This window comes from Mesocricetus auratus, unplaced genomic scaffold, assembly GCF_017639785.1.
Source record: "Mesocricetus auratus isolate SY011 unplaced genomic scaffold, BCM_Maur_2.0 Super-Scaffold_100007, whole genome shotgun sequence".
Lineage (NCBI taxonomy): Eukaryota > Metazoa > Chordata > Mammalia > Rodentia > Cricetidae > Mesocricetus > Mesocricetus auratus.
In genome coordinates, this window is record NW_024429191.1 from 96,045,954 (window position 1) to 96,062,575 (window position 16,622).

Here is a 16,622-nt window from a genome sequence, read left to right on the forward strand (position 1 = left end):
CTCTGTAGACCAGGCTGGCCTCAAACTCACAGAGATCCGCCTGCCTCTGCCTCCCGAGTGCTGGGATTAAAGGCGTGCGCCTCCACCGTCTGGCAGCCACCAGCATTTATAAGGAGCTCTTTAAAACACAGTATGAGCCAGGCGTGGCTGCACAAGTTTGTTACCCTGATCATAAGGAGGCTGAGGCAGGAGGACTGCAGGTTCAAGGGCAGCCTGGGCCCACCACAAGACCCTGGCCTTCATGGTCAGACACGGCGCTCCTAGGTGCTGGCTGGAAACACTCAAGCGAGGGAGGGGCTGCAGCCTTCTATGAGAACCAACAGCCAGAACAACCCGGCGGGCGGAAAGGATTAACCGTGGGGAGCATACACCACGGAAGGGGTTGAGTGGCAAAGCCTGGGTCACTGACAACACGGCCAACCCAGGACACTGCAAAACTGTTCCGCTGAGCAACAGAAGCCAGACCCAAAACAGTGCATACACTGCGGTAATGCCGCCTGCATACAAATGTCCCCAATTAACTAACCCAAAGTGACAGAGAGGGCAGTGTGTGTGTGTGTGTGTGTGTGTGTGTGTGTGTGTGTGTGTGTGTGTGTCTGGGGTGGGACCGGGCTCACATCCTTAGGCAAGTACTCTGCTACAGAGCTACACCCCTGCCCTCTCTTGACTTCTGACTTTGAGACAGGCGTCTTACTGAGTTTCCCAGGTTATTCTGAAGTCCAGTCCTCCAGTGTGAGCCTCCTGAGTACCTGGGACCACAGGTCTGTTAGCGCAGACCCGACCTCCAATTTTGTTGTTGTGTCAAAATATTATAAAGTCTCCTGTAGCAAGCACTATTTAGATGTGTTTATTTTATGTGTAGGAATGTTCTGCCTGCATGCATATCTGCACACCACACGCATGTCTGCTACCCGGAGGCCATAAGAAGGCATTGGATCGCCAAGAACGGGAATTACTGTTGGGCCCCAGCCCCATGGGGTCTCTGTGAGTTGCTGGTCAGCCAGCTGCGAACTGCCACGTGGGTGCTTGGAACTGAACCCGGGTTCTCCGCAAGAGCATGCAGTACTCTAAACCACCAAACCGTCTCTCCAGCCCCCTCGCTTACACGTTTTTGAGTAGTACCCGGTGGTACTAAACTAATCACAGTATTATGCAGTCACTACCTGCCTCCCCCTGGGCACATGCTTGTATGAAACAGAAGTGTTTCGCTATCTATGAAATTATTGACCACTTCCCTGCTTTCCGGACCCCCTGCAACATCACCCTGCTGTCCGTGTCCGTGAACCTGGCTGCCCAAGAGCCTCACCTGGCGGCCGACTCGGCTCTCATCCTCCTGTGACAAGAGCGTTTCACCGAGCGCACAATTGTCAAGGCTGGTCCACTAGGCAACGTTAGTCTGACCCCATTCCAAGGCTGAGTGACATTCCACGGCGTGGGCAGTCCACACTTGTCCCTTTACCTGTCTATTTCATCCTCTATGATTCTTTCAACACAAGCGCCCACCCAGGCCCCAGCCTCTCAGGTCCACGCCCTGACGCCCTCGGGACTGCTGCATTGTTCTGCTTTTAGATTTTCTGAGGAAGTGCCACGTACTCTCATTTCCCACCGCAGTGGGTCCACTCACTAACACTCCTGATGGTCTCTGCCTTGCAGAGCGGGGCGCTCTCCCTGCAGCTTTGGCTGGCTCTCCTCGGTGGCTCCTGCACCCCGGGCTGGGTGGCTGTTTCAGTATCTTTGGGGAAATGTCTTTTTTTTTACCCCGGTCTTTAGAGAGCCTACATATCCTGGAGATTGGCCTCTTTTTAGATACGTGATTTCTAAGGGCTTCTGTTGTTGTTTTGTTTTTGTTTTGCACTCTGTGGGTATTTTTTTTTCTTTGTGCTTGTTGTACAAACTCAAAAAAAAAAAAAAAGACCCTCCGAATTCTGGTTTGCCTGTTTTTTTTTTTTTTCATTTTGTTGTTTGTGCCTCTGGGACATTCGGCATCACTGTTGCCAGGCTGCAGGTGAGTCCCGTGGTGCAGGGACCCGAGGAGTACCAGGAAACCCAGAAGGATGCAGAAGGATGTGCCCTCATGTGGGATGCAATGTAGAGCCGTGTACTACAGATGCCAAACTGAGCGCTTAGGCAAAGGTTGCTGAACAGCGATCACAGCCCAATGGACCTTTTTCTTTTGGAAAGGTTTATTTTATTTTTATCATTTTATTTATTTTTTCCATTTTTATTTCACGTTTAGGAGTGTTCTGTCCACACGTATGTCTGTGTGTCATGTGCATGCATGGTGCCCTCAGAAGCCAGAAGAAGGAATTGAACCCCCTGGAACTGGAGATACAGGTGGTTGTGAGTTGTCATGGAGGTGCAGGGAATCACATCAGGGGCTTCACCACTAAGTCATTTTCCCCAGCCTGGCTCACTTTATTCTTCATTAGGGGTGTGTGAGTGTGTGCAGGTGTGTGTGTGCGTGTGCATGTGTATGTATGTGTGTGCGTGTGCAGGTGTGTGTGTGCGTGTGCATGTGTATGTATGTGTGTGCGTGTGCAGGTGTGTGTGTGCGTGTGCAGGTGTGCAGGTGTGTGTCTCTGTGTGTGGTGCCCACACGGATGCAGTGCCTGCAGAACCAGAGAGGGCATCTGCTACCCGGGAGCTGGAGTTACAGGCAGTTGTGAGCCGCCTGACATGGGCTCTGGGAGACAAACTTGGGTCTTCTGTGAGAGCATCAAGTACTTCCAGCCCCCTGAGCCACTTCTCCAGCCCCCAACAGAGGCTTTCAAACACCCACCAATGTCAACCTAGTGTCACTACCAAATTCCAAGCGTGAGGGGCTATTTTCACACATCATTTCAAGGTCATAAAGGTGCCACACCATCAAGCTGGTATGAAAAGTTTCATGAAAGTATTTAACAACCAGAGAAAATTTTCATAGTATACATCAAATGAGGAACACGAGCGTCAGCGCTGTCAACATGGCTTCATATATGATACGACCTTACAGATTTATCTACATTCATATGCCATGAATGTTACAATAACGGGTGTCTCTAGGTGGCACAATTAGAGTTTGATCTCATCATCTTCTTACTTGTTCAGGTTTCCTAACGGGAACAATGGAACACTGTGATTGTCAGACACTACGCTAATCCGCTCCATTCTTATCTTTGTTGTCTGCTTTATGGGAAGCCTGAATTTCCATTTATATTAGGAAACAAAAAACGATAATTTATAAAAGAAGGAAAGGGAACCAGGCCTGCAATCCCAGCTCCAGGGGAGGTGGAAGTAGGAGGATCAGGAGTTCAAAGCCATCCTCAGCTACATAGCAAAAGTTCAAGCCTGGGCTACCGGAGACCATGTCTCAGATGCAAAAAGCGAAGAAGGGTGTAGGTGTGTAGAGACCCTAAGCTGTTGCCTAGGCTGCAGTTCTCCAGTCCCGAGGCTGAGATCTTCTGACACCAAACCCGAGTGACTTCGACAACCCTGTTTATGAACTAAATACGTCAACAATGTCTCCGCACGTCACACATGGCAAACGGCACATAGGATGGGTGACTCAGGAGGCTGGTCTTGCCCAGTTGAGAACCCACTCAGGAGAGGAGCCGATCCTGTCCAAATAACACATCTGGAGTGAAGACTCCGGAGGGCACGTTACTCCTCCCTCCGCCCTGCACACTCCAAGTCGGCCTCCAGTGCCCGTGGTCACCAGCAGCCCCGCCCCTCAGCCTGGCTCCCACAGGCTCCCCAGCCAGCCAGGTTCCTCTTCCCTCTCCTCCCATTATTTGTTTCCTAGGGCTGTGGTTGGAAATGGCCGCCAGAGCCAGCTGGGAACCACAGAGCGAATCTTCACGGTTCTGGGGACCAGGAAGGGGGGGACACGGCACCAGCAGGTGCCAGCAGAGCGACGCACAGTTTATAAAAATCTGGGGAAGGCTCCCTTCTGGGTGACAGAGATGCCCAGAATCCATCCGGGGACAAAGCAATCCTTTGTGCAAACATGGGAAGGCTGGCAGTAAAACGGACAGGGGACACAAAGGCTCTGGAGTGGTCAGGGCACAAGAAAACCGGGAAGCAGGGCCCTTCCTAAGCCCAAGAATCCACAGCCACGGTCTTCGTGACGGTGTCACCCCCCCCCAGGGTACCGGAAAAACGTGGATGGATGAAGGGAGCAGAGCTCGGCCGGAGTCAGACACAAGCCCTGGCGTTAGCCAGTGTGTTCTGAGAACTTCCCAATAACCCAACGCAGGGGAGATCAGGCTTCAACAAACAACAGCTGGGATATCCAGGTTCCCACACACAAGACAAAGAAATTAGAGCATTTCTCATAGCGCCTACCAAGATCAGCTCAAAGGCCGGGGAGGCAGCTTGGGTAAGCAAGCCCGAGGATGTGGATTTGGAACCTTAGAAGCCACGTTGGAAAAAAAGGGGGGGCAGACACGGTATGATTACATTAATAGGAAACATACAGACTAGCACATCAGGAGAGAGAAAACAGGCGCATGGTTTCTGTGGCCCAAGGGGGCAAGGGATATGGCTAGCTGGCACGGGGAGGTGGGAAGTTCTGGAATTAGGCAGTGGTGACATTTCCACATCTCCACGAACGCACCGTGTACCATGGAAGTATTCTCACACTGCATGGATTATCTCCAGGAACACACCGTGTACCTTGGAAGTATTCTCACACTGCATGGATTATCCCCAACAGAGGTCCACCATCCCCATCCCCATCCCGAGTAACATGAACTAAGCTAACCTCAGAAATTATTATTTTTTCTATTCTACAAAACCTTCCGACCATCTCCCCTGACCTCAGGACGATGGGCACAGCGCCCATATGCAGCTTCCTATTGACGGGGATGAGGCAGTCACGCTGAACCAGCACCCGGAGGGGACCAGCACCCCGAGGGGACCAGCACCCCGAGGGGACCAGCACCCCGAGGGGACCAGCACCCCAAGGGGACCAGCCGTTTGGGAGAAGAGGTCCTGGGGTGGGAGAGAAGAGAATCCCATGGCGATTAATATTGAGACCATCCAGACATGAGGAAAATCAAGAGTCCCTTTAATGTGTCCAACTGTGAGACACGGCCCCCAGGGGAACAGAAACTTGGCTTGTTGGTGAACTCAGCTCCTCTCCTGGTGTCCTGTGGAAATGACTTCAAACTGCAAGTAATTTTACATTAAATTACCCTGCTGTACTTGTTAGTTGACTGATACTTGCAAGTAATAAATAAATTCTTCTTTTTTTTGTGGTTGAAAATCACAAAATAGGGCCAGGGAGAAGGCGCAGTGAGTCAGAGAATTGTGAGTGTGGAGGCCTGAGTTTCTGTCGCTATTTCTCACATAAAGCCAAGACATGACAGCACATGTCTCTACAGGGCTCCTAGGACGAGACTGGAGTATCCAGAGGTTCACAAGTCGGCTAGCCTGGAGTATCCAGAGGTTCACAAGTCGGCTAGCCTGGAGTATCCAGAGGTTCACAAGTCGGCTAGCCTGGGGTATCCAGAGGTTCACAAGTCGGCTAGCCTGGAGTATCCAGAAGTTCACAAGTCAGCTAGCCTGGTGTATCCAGAAGTTCACGGGTCCTGGTCTCCATTCCCTGTGACTGGAGTGATGTGGAAGCTACTTTATCTTATGCCCAACAGGAACCATTCGGGTGGGCCAACCATGTCTTTGCACGGCCAGCACCGGCAAGAAGGGCCTGAGAACAGGCCACACCCAGGAAACAAAATTACCCCAGGAAGGTCAGAGAATCAGGGAGTATTGGATAGAGTCAGGTGGGGTATCCGATGGACAGGAGATGATCTGTAATGGGCTTTATCCTGGAGGTGCAGGTTTGGGGCATCGCGGGCAGCGCTGAAGAGTGTGGAGGGTCCAAGGGGAGAGGGGGGCGGGGACACGAGGGTCAATGAGCATACCAAGAAAGGGCCCAGGTGAGGATCTGTGGTGGTGGTGGTGGTGGTGGTGTGTGTGTGTGTGTGTGTGTGATGAATGATTATGTGGTGTTTGTGTATATGTAGTATACATGGGAGTGTGCAGTGTGTGTGTGTATATGTAGTGCGTGCAAGGTTTGTGTGTAGTGTGATGTGTGTGTGTAGTTTCTGTGTAGTGTACGTATGTAGTGTGTGCATATGTGCAGAGTGTGTGGAGTGTCTATAGAGTGCATGTGTGTGTATGTGTGTGTGTGTATGGGGTGGGGGGAATATATGCGTAGTATGTATTGTGCGTGCATGTGTGTGCAGTGTGTGTGCAGAGCTTAGTGTGTGTATGGACTGTATATGCGTGTGGAGTGTGTGTGGAGAACGTATGATGTAAGGAGTGTGTATGTGTGCACACGTGTGTGTGTGTGTGTGTGTGTGTGGTGTACATATATGAGCAAGCATGTAGAGGCCGGAGACGGACACCAAGAGGAATTCCTCCCGAATCATCCTCCATGTTATCTTTTGAGATAGTCTCTCACTGAAACTTCAGCTTTCCAACAGGCTAGACTAGCTGGCTGGCCAGGGAACTCCCTTCTCTACCTGCTCAGGGCCCGGGTTACAGATCAGCACGACTATACCCACCTCAAACCTAGGTCTCCATGCTTGCAAAGCAAGCACTTACTGATGAGAAGCTCTGAAAAGTGTCACCCAAGGGAATGGGGAGTGGGGACTGGGGCCAGCAGATATGCCTAAGCATGCAGCTACCGGCTGCCAGCTGGGCACAGACAAGTGTCCTCGGGAAAGCAAGTGGACAGAATACAGCCTGTGGGGCTGGGAAGTAGGTAAAGGCCTCCGAGCCTAATTAATTTGTTGCCTGGGACCGAATAATGAAAAGAGAAACCCCACTAGTCGTCCCGTGACCCCACATGGAAGACACACAATGAATGTAAACAACCAACCAGAGAGCAGGGTGTGTGGTTCTCGTCCATCAGCCTCAGGATTTACTGTCGCCATGGAAACACTGCTGGGTGTGCCTGTGTGGGTATGTTCGGAGAGGTTTGAGCAAGGAAGGAAGGCTCACCCTGAATGCGGGCAGCCCCACCCCACGGGCTGGTGTCAAACAATGATAACAAGGAGAAAAATGCGCAGAGCGCCAGGGCTGTGACCTAAATGGCTTTGGGAATGACGGAAATGACACGGCAGTCACAGATACAGTAAAGCTGGGATCCAGAGGGCTGTGCCCTCTGATGGACACCCAGCAACAGCAGCTGGGAAACTTCAACAGGTTTTACACCCAGCACAGACCAGCGGGCAGGAGAGGGAGCAGCCTCGGGCTGCAGCCATCGGAAGGGGCCGTTCATCGGTGACTGATATTTTCTGTTCACATTGTCAGCATCCCAAGTCAGACCAAGGGAGAGCTGTTCCCCTAAGCCTGAATCCCGGAAGCCTTGCCATCCCCATGGTTCTCAGGCACCAGGGCCCTCGACATGACCATGCTTATGTAACCATACACATTCACTCGAGGCCTCCCCTGCACCCCACACACCAGAATTCACCTCTGTCTGCTTCCTGATTGTGAACGTCACGTGACCAGCAGCCTGGCCCTCCGCTGCCACGGTCTTCCGTTGCTGTGAGGGACTCTGCCTTCAGACTGGGAGCCCAAACAAACCCTTCTCCCTTAAGCTGCTTTCGTCCTGCCGCGTTGTCCCAGCAACGGGAGAAGCAGTTACTACAGGGTACCTACACAAACACTATTGAGCCTACAAGAGGGGAAACTCGAGAGGGCACCACAAGGTTGAGAGGACCACATCAAGTGTGATGATAACTCCCCCCATCCCACTGACAAGGAGGTCCTAGATCTAGGCACCAAACTCGAGAGAGGGAGCCGAGTGGGGGCTGCCAGGGCCTGGGGCAGGGAGACTGGGTGGACGTCCCAGTGGGGTGGGTTCCAGTTTGGGAAGGCGGGAAAGCTCCAGAGAGGGCTGGAGAGTGGGGCCAGCTTGTAGCAGGATGAGTGTGAGCGTTGCTGGCCCGTGCTTGCCGGCAGCCGCTAGTGGTCGACGAGCAGAGTGCGTTAGAGGGGTCCCCTTCTCTCTGCCCCAAAGGGTCACCTCTCATTTTCCCCTCCACCTTGGCCTGGTGGCAGTCAAGGCATTACACACACACACACACACACACACACACACACACACACACACACACACGAGTAGTAGGCATGATCAATGCCTAGGGGTACAACCTGCTGCTTGGGGATGGCGGGAGGGGACAATGGGTTTGTGGCCCGGCTCCTGAAACACAGCAGGCGGTGGGAGGAAGGCCAGGCCTTCTCCTCAATGGGCCTTCCGAAGCTGTCTTCCTACCCAACCCCAGTTCAGCCGGGGTGCGGAACCCGTGCACACTCGGGGCACCTGCTAAGACACCCACATTTTGGGAAAGGGACACTTATGGGAGAAGCTGCTGGTCTGTCTGCTCATCCTCTCTGGCTCTGCACATCCCCCCACCCCCCCGGCAGCAGGAGATGGGGAAAAAAAGCTACCGGCCGCATCACTCAGAAGTCTCCACACACCCAGAAAAATCAACAACAACTCCATCAGGAACCCGAGCTCTTGGTACAATCTCCCAGGGCTGGGTGGCTGAGCTCCTGGAGACCCGAGCTCTGTGCTGCAGGAATTTTTGCCAAGCCAGGCCCACTCTGGAAACCCATCTTCCAAATGGCCTATGAAAGGGGCACCTGACCCAACCAGGTGTTCGTGGGTGAGACAAAAGGACTGCTTTAAAGAGTGAGAGTGGAGGCAACTGGAATGTTCTCAGAAGTTCCAGCCTCTGACTTCAAAGGGTCGGTGAATGGCAATGATGGGGGGAGGGGAGGGGGGAGGGGGAGGGGGGAGGGGGCAAGTTCACCCAGAAGTGTAGAAGACAAAGATTTCTTTTTAGCCTGATATGTAACCAACTGCTGTTGGCATAAGGTCCCCTATGTCCCTAAACCTGTCCCAAAGTGACCCAGAAGCTATCACCACAACACTGGGCACAGGCATGGTTCCCCAGCTACACCTGAGTCTCCTCCCTCTGGTGAGCAGAACTGTCAGGGGCTGAGTGGAGACCTGGAGGAGCTTCTGGGACTCAGGGTGACAGCAGTGACTTGGCTCCCAGAAAGGCCTTCCTAGAGTTCTTTCCCCAAGGAGATGGCCAGCCAAAGGCACGCAGGGCGAGTGTGCACTGGCCACGCCCGGCCATCAGGGCTGACCTTACAATCTCTTCACTGGAGTGAGAGCAATCACAGAGCCCAGCTCGAATCAACACCAACAGGGAGGAGAGCTTTCCCAGGCTTGTTCTGCCCCTCCTACACCCGCCTCAGGACACTCATTGTCAGACGGGGAAACTGAGGCACCGGCTCCCACATGAAGCGAACCCTGTGATGTTGGGGAGCTTCTGTGTCCCTTGGGTATTGGCTCTGGGCAGGAAACCAACGGAAGTGCTGGAAGAAGGGCCGGGAGGACAGGAGGAGGCAGGGGAAGAGGGGGCTCACGGCTGAGGAATGTGGGCAGCTCAGTCCCCAGGAGATAAGCAGCAGTTTCCCAGCTGGTTTTATGCCAACCTGATACAATCTAGTTACCTGGGAAGAGGGAGCCTCAACTGAGAAAAATCCCCTCATCAGATCGGCCTGTGTGCGAGGCACTTTCTTGATTAATGATTGATGGGGGAGGGTCCAACTCCGGGTGGGTGGGGCCACCCCGAGGCAGGGGGTGCTGGGTTACATAATAAAAAGCAGGCCATGGGAGCAGTGCTCCTCGGTGGCTTCTGCTTGCCTCTCGAGATCCTGCCCTGACATCCCTCTGTGATGGACAGAGATGTGGAGGTGTGAGCCAAGGAAACCCTTTCCCCTCCAAGTTCCATTTATCACAGCGATAGAAACCCTGACTAGGGCAAGCGGCGTCATGCGATTCCAGGCCTTCCAGACGAAGCTACGTCCCGTGGAAATACCCGCCTAGGGTGTCTAGCGGGAACTGAGGCTAGAACAGACCCCACCCGAACGCAGATCGTCCCCTCCAAGGGAGAACGGGTGAGGCAGGGGGATGGCTGAAGCTTTTACTCAATTCCTCCCTCCTGCGCGGTCTTCCCACCCATCGGCTGACGGCCTGGCTGCCCAGGGAAGAGGGGACAAAAGCCAAGGATCCTCAGCAGAAGGGTCTTAAGAATTAATTATTTTAGTTTTTTCACACGTATGCATGATTAGCCTCCACATATATACATGAAGCACATGTGTGCTCCTGGTGCCCTTGGAGGCCAGAATAGAGCAGTAGGTCCCCTGGGACTGGAACTATGGACAGTTGTCAACTGCTGTGGTCTAGGAATGGAACTAGGGTCCTCTCAAGGGCACTTAACCGTCTCTCTACCCCACACCCTTTTTGAGCTCAGGTTGATCCTGAACCCGTGACCCTCCTGCCTCAGCCTCCTGACTACTGGGATTAAAGGGTTGTCCCAACACGTCCAGCAGCCCAGGTGTTTTTGCTGCTAATAAATTCACTCTTGTTGTTTGTTTGTTTTTGAGACAGGGTTTCTTTCTGTGTAGCCCTGGCTGTCCTGGAACTAGCTCTTGTAGACCAGGCTGGCCTCGAACTCACAGAGATCCGCCTGCCTCTGCCTCCCGAGAGCTGGGATTAAAGGCGTGCGCCGCCACCGCCCCAGCTGATGAATTCACTCTCGATGTCCCACCTGCTGGAATGCTCTGCCTCGGCTTAGCTCGTCTCTCTTCTTCCCCAAAATGCAGAGCCCGGCCACACTGCAAGCTTTTCTCAAGTTCCTCCTGCACTTTGACCCCCTGTAACCCCTCCTCCGTGACCCCTCCCTTACTAGGTGACGGCACCAAGCCCCATGGCCCTGGGAAACAGCCCCCAGTGTGTTCCATGCACAGGCCTCCACAAGACGAGGCCGGGGTGGATGGATGGAGTTGCTGGGACGGACAGAGCCGGCATCGAGCCCTCCACCCTGGGGTCCCCTGGCCCCATGGAAAGGAGACTTCCCACTCGAACTTTTTGACGCCCTTCCTGGTATCTCTGCCATGTACTGAGGGGTCCCACTCCCCCAGGCCAGGATGGCATCTTCAACATCATATAAACTTTGCTCCAAAAGCCTGGCATGAGAAAGCATGGAGAGAAGGTTTGATCTCTCGGGGACATGGGGATGGGGTGGCGAGTTTTGACAGCTCTACGGCTCCGGTTAGGTGCTAGGTTCTTAACAGTCTCAGAAATGCACACAAAACTAAGCTAACCATCCCAAGCAAAACTGAAGACTGTCAGCTGTAATTAACATCACACACTCACACACACACACACACACACACACACAGAAGGGGGGCAGAGCCGTGGATCAATCCACCCACCAGGCTGGGCCCTGCAGCTCTCTGCTGACCTGTCCCTCTCTCTGGAGGCTGAGCACTCAGCCAGCCACACCCAGGAGGGCAATCAATGCAGCTCCCTGGACAGCAGGTCAGAGCACTAAACCTCTGCTGCCGTGGTGGGGTTTTTCGCATGCTTCCCAGGGCCTCAGTGCTAGGAAGTCCCAAGGGAACCTTGTGCCGCTTGCCCGGTTTGCCATGTCATTTCTGACAAGTGGAGACAGGAGCAATCTGGGAGAAGCCGGCCTGATTCTGCCACTTCAGCCCTCAGACCGTTCCACGGTCCAGCCCGGAGAGCCACCCGGCTGTCCCAGGCAGGAGGGATGGATGGAATAAATCACAGCTCTTTACAGGATGTCACACTCTGGGAACGAGGCTGCTGCAGCCAGCGGAGCAGCCTCCCGGTTCCAGCGATTAGCGTGACACCACGTGGGCACGCACAGGGCTAATTATGAAAGGTGTAAATCACAGGCAGAGAGAGACGGGCGCATCGCTCAGGTTTACTACCCACACCGTTTAGGAAAAGATAACCAAGCCGGCCTGCCTTCCCCTTGCCAGCCCAGCTGTATGGAGGGTGAGTGGACGGTGGGGAGGGCTGTGCTTTCATCTGCAATGGAGGAGAGGGGGAGAAAAAAAGACCCGCCATCCTCTTGGGCACCATTTTTATTTAAATCTTCCCTTAGTCCAGTCGAGTGGCCGCACCCATTTGCCCAGGAAAATGAAGAAACATTTCACTCAAGATGTCCAGTGTGCTTCTGGTCTGCGTGTCACACACACGTGTCACACACATGTCACACACGTGTCACCGCAGGCCCCGTCATCCACACAGGATGCTGCCGTTGCTATTAACTGGCATCATTCATTACCGGCTGGAGACCAGCATGGCAAGAATCGCTTGCTTTTCCTTTTCCCTCAAGGCATTTGCAAATATGCTCGGAGGCTAAGAGACGGCAGCGCGCCTAATAAATAAAGCAAAATAATTAATAGCCCGCTTGGTCTGGAGACTGTCCCCACAGCTCCTCTGCTGGGTGGTTGAGTTCCCACCTCGCATCTTCGGAATATGCTAACACCCATGAAAACGAGGCTGGTGAGATGTCGAGCACAGGTGCTCACCGCCAAGCCTGAAGACCTGAGTTCGATCCCCAGAACCCACACGGTAGGATCTGTCCTAAATCCGTGCCTAGACCCGCGGCACGCCACGCACACTCCCCCCCCACCACCACCATGCAAAACGAAATTGTTTTCAGACGAGTGAAGAGTCACGTAGAACCACTCCAATTCTGCAGAAGTTGCCATGGACGAGCACCGGTTTCTGAACTCACATGCTCTCGTGGGTTCCGTGACACTGAGGACATTTGTGTGATGTAGGATGGCACACATTTTATCCTGAGTCCGTCCTCGGGTAAAGCAGACTGAGGACGCTGCCCCAGTGACACCTGGTGCCGGCCAGCCAGAGAAAGCCAAGGACGCAAGAGGACGCTGGAGCCCTTACACCGCGAGACTGTGGCATCCCCGGGGCCACTATCATGACGCCTTTAGAAATGAAGCCACACACCCGCCAAGGCCCGGCTGTCACACTGTCACACACCAGGAGGACAGGATAGGAGGAGAGGGCGAGAGGGAGGGAGGATGCTGATGTCACAGACAGGCCCATGAATGGTGTCCTGTGGGTTTCTGCAGGACCAAAACCTCAGTAGTTACCCAGAGGCTCAGGGCCCACAGGGGCGTTCTGCTAGAGCATCAAGAATAGGAGGCCCTGGATGATCCCTTAGCCCCAAACCACGAAGCCTCGCTCAGAGCAGGAGAGGACCCTAGTGTCTCTCCACCCAGTAAGGGGCTCACCCTGGCTGGTACACACACCAGCAGTGAAGCCCAGAGAACAGCCACATAGCCACCAGGACGATATAGCCAGGGTTAGATGTGGCCCACACAGGTCACTGTGTTCTGCATACCGGCCCTGCAGGGGACTCCCGACCGGGCCACAGAGCTGAGCCTCCCCATATCAGTGACTCCGGCCTCGAGGCTCTGGGGAATCTCTGCGGCCTCCGAGTGGGCGCTACTGCTTCACAGAAATGACTAATCACCACCCAGGCTGGTAGTTTCCCAACTTTTTTTTTTTGTGACGTTCCCCTAGGCAATTTAAAAATGGAATGAATACTAATAATAATTTGACTAAATTTAGGTGCTCCCCTTAGGCACTTATTAAATTTCATGAAGTCTTTTTCAGGTGTTCAGCCCAAATCCCCCTCTCTCTGTGTTTCACAGTCAGACTGGAGACTTACTGGCCATCCTGCAAGGGGAGTGAATTCCATCTAGTGGGCAGAGTCCTCCTTCCCAGGCAGCAAACACGGTAAGAGGGGTCTCAGGGAAACACGCAGTCAAGAGTGTAGGATACACGGCCGAGGAGGGTTTGTCCAAATAAGGGCATGTGGTCCTAGAGCCTGCAGGTGCTCAAACACTTGAAGATTACCAGGGTGATCTACCTGCTGGTGTCCATGTAAGGGAAGGAATCAGCTGGGAAGAGGAGGGACCAGAAGCTAGAGTCTTCTGGATTCTGGGCACCAGGGCTTTGGGACACTCCTTAGCTAGTCTGGGTCCATAGGAACCACCTCCAGGGCTACCAAGACTGGGACAGCAAGGCCTCACTGACTCATCTCAACACGTCTTGACTCCCCATGCCTTCCTTATACAGCGCAGGGGATGGAGCTGCCTTGGAGTGTCTACTGCTGTGCCAAGCCGCTGGGACCAAAGCCGCTCCTGGAAGGGAGCGTTTAACTGGGCTTACTGTGTCAGAGGGTTAGAGTCTGCGACAGCAGAGCAAACTCGCAGCAGTAAGAACAGCTGAGATTCCAAACTCCAGCCCGCAGGCAGGAGGCAAAGAGCACCCTAGGAACGGTGCCAGGCCTGGAACCTCAGAGGCCACCCTAGTGACACCCCTCCACCAACAAGGCCACACCTTGAAAAGGAAACAGTGCAAAGGGGAAAAGGGAGGGTCTAGGAATATAGAAATATAGAAATGCAGAAATCACTTACAGGGGAAGCTGGGAAGCGCTCTGCTCTCCGAAGCAAGGCCAGCATCCAAGTGAAATTTTACTTTCTCTTTTTCCTATATATCTCTTGCCTTTCCCACGGCCCTCTGTCCATGCCCCCAAGCGGGCGTGGCCAATATCTCAGGTACATGAGCTCTCCCCTACAACACCTCCTAATCCTTCCCAAGCAGTTCCACCAACTGGGGACCACACGTTCAAACACATGGACCTATGTGGGCTGTTCTCATCCAAAGCACCACACTAGCCAAGCGCTCCACGGCCGAGCCACCCTCCCAGTCCCCCTACCTCCACGGCCTTCTAAAAGTTATCCTCATTTTTATTTTGAGATGACAGTGTCTCAGTAGGTTTTCTGGGCTGGCCTCAAACTCCCCATGCAATCCAGGATTCAAACTTACAGCCCTGCTCTCCCTCCCGAGCAGCTGAGATGACACAAGTGTCACTGTGCCTGGCCCACTCCCCTTTCAACTCCACTCCCACACTTGACTGGGCAGGCGGAATCTTTCACAGGCCACCTATGCACGAAGGACACAAGAACGACCCCACTCAGGAGCCTTTTCTTCCTCCTCCTGGACCCCCACCCCCTGTACCCAGCATTCCCTGGGCTGGTTTCAGGACTGACACCATCACCAGGCACTGAGACACTGCTTGGGTTGGCTCAGAGCATTTAGTAGCAACCAAGACAGGGACCACGGCTAACAGGACATTCTTGGAGAAGGACAGCTATGCACAGCCAGGGGAGTTCCCAGCAGGCTGGCTCCTGGGCAGTCTGGCCAGTCCAGCTCAGAGCGTTCCTGAAATGTGTCCAGACAAGCAATTTTGTGCAGAGAGGCTCTGGGAGCCGGAGACAAGGTTATAGCACCTGTCTTTCATGGACGCACGTGTCCCCAGAGAAAACAGCGATCGAGAAACGGGGGGGGGGGGGACATATCCAGGACTGTCAGCTGTAGCTGTAGCGAAATGCAAAGGAATCCAGGTGCCACCTGCTGTCATTTCAGCATCGGAGGGACTGAGGCAGGAGAACTGCGGGTTGGAGGACAGCCTGAGATATATCATGAAACTGTTTCGAGAAAAGGGGAAAAAAAAGCACACGTAACTTTTCACCCACTATCTGAGCAAACATGTGCAGAAGCCGAGTTGGGGCTCTCCCACAAGACGAGCAGTCCCTAGTCATGGAAGGCATGAAGCAGCCGCTCCTCCAAGGGTTGTAACAGGGTCAGTGTGCTCAGTCACCGAGACAGATACTTCAGAGTGTGTGGTCCAGAGCTCACTGACTCCTGTCTTTTTGTCACTAGGCATTGGCCCGACTGGGCCCCACCCTCTGACCCCTCCAGCAGCGGTGAGGCTCGTGGCTCCGCTGGACACAAGCCAGGCACCACGCATGTGAGTGCACACACATGTGAATGCACACGCACGTGAATGCACACGCACATGAATGCACACAAAGCATGCATTAGAGAAAAACAAAACAACGGGAGAGCATCCCCCAGTGTCATCGCAAGATTACCCCAGCTGCCACATCCAGAACAGGGTCCCATCAGCATCTCAGGACGCTGGTTTAAAACCTTCGCAACAGGATGGGCAGTGATGGCGCTCACCTTTAATCCCAGCACTGGGGAGGCAGAGGCAGGTGGATCTCTGAGTTTGAGGCCAGCCTGGTCTACAGGGAGAGTCCCAGGACAGGCTCCAAAGCTACACAGAGAAACCCTGTCTCAAAAAACAAAACAAAACAACAACAAAACCTTCACAACAGACAACTCCTCTCCCCCACCAGAGGCTTTCCCTGTGCATAGTTACCTCGGGTGTGCGATCATGGCTGTATATACACACAGATCCCGTGTGTGCTCACAGAAGCTCGTGTGTGCCTTTCTTAAAGCTCTGGGTGCACTCATGGGCCATGTGCGTGTGTCATATCTTCACACGCATCTGTACTTCTCCACATCCAGGGGCTCACACTGCTCACAGTTGCCTGGCAACCGTCTCAGGCTAAGCGGAAAGTGCCCTGTCCTGGCCCGTGTCTCTGGAAACCACTAGGGGAAGGATCTTACCTGTGGGCAAGCTTCAAGACAAACACGGCCATCAAAGACAGGCAAAGAACAGGAAGCAACTGGATGCCCACGGAAAGGGCGTGGTCAAGTAGAACACGACGCGGTGAGACGGATGCTATGCAAACGTGAAGAATGATAGCCAGGGAGAAGACAAGTGATATGGGGAGAAATTCCTGACAGAGCCATGACTGGAACAGCACAGCACAAGAGCCCGAGGTCACCATAA

The 16,622-nt window shown here is 53.7% G+C and overlaps 1 protein-coding gene and 1 long non-coding RNA gene across 5 annotated transcripts in view; both read right to left on the reverse strand.

Moving 5' to 3' along the window:
* Tbc1d16 (TBC1 domain family member 16) overlaps window positions 1-16,622 on the reverse strand; it is an 85,462-nt gene that overhangs the window by 21,970 nt on the left and 46,870 nt on the right. The window lies entirely within an intron of this gene.
* On the reverse strand, window positions 5,031-8,373 carry LOC110340866. Its single transcript, XR_005878559.1, has 3 exons — window positions 7,463-8,373; window positions 6,866-6,940; window positions 5,031-5,590 (listed from the first exon to the last, which is right to left on the reverse strand). It is a non-coding gene; the product is annotated as an uncharacterized LOC110340866 (long non-coding RNA).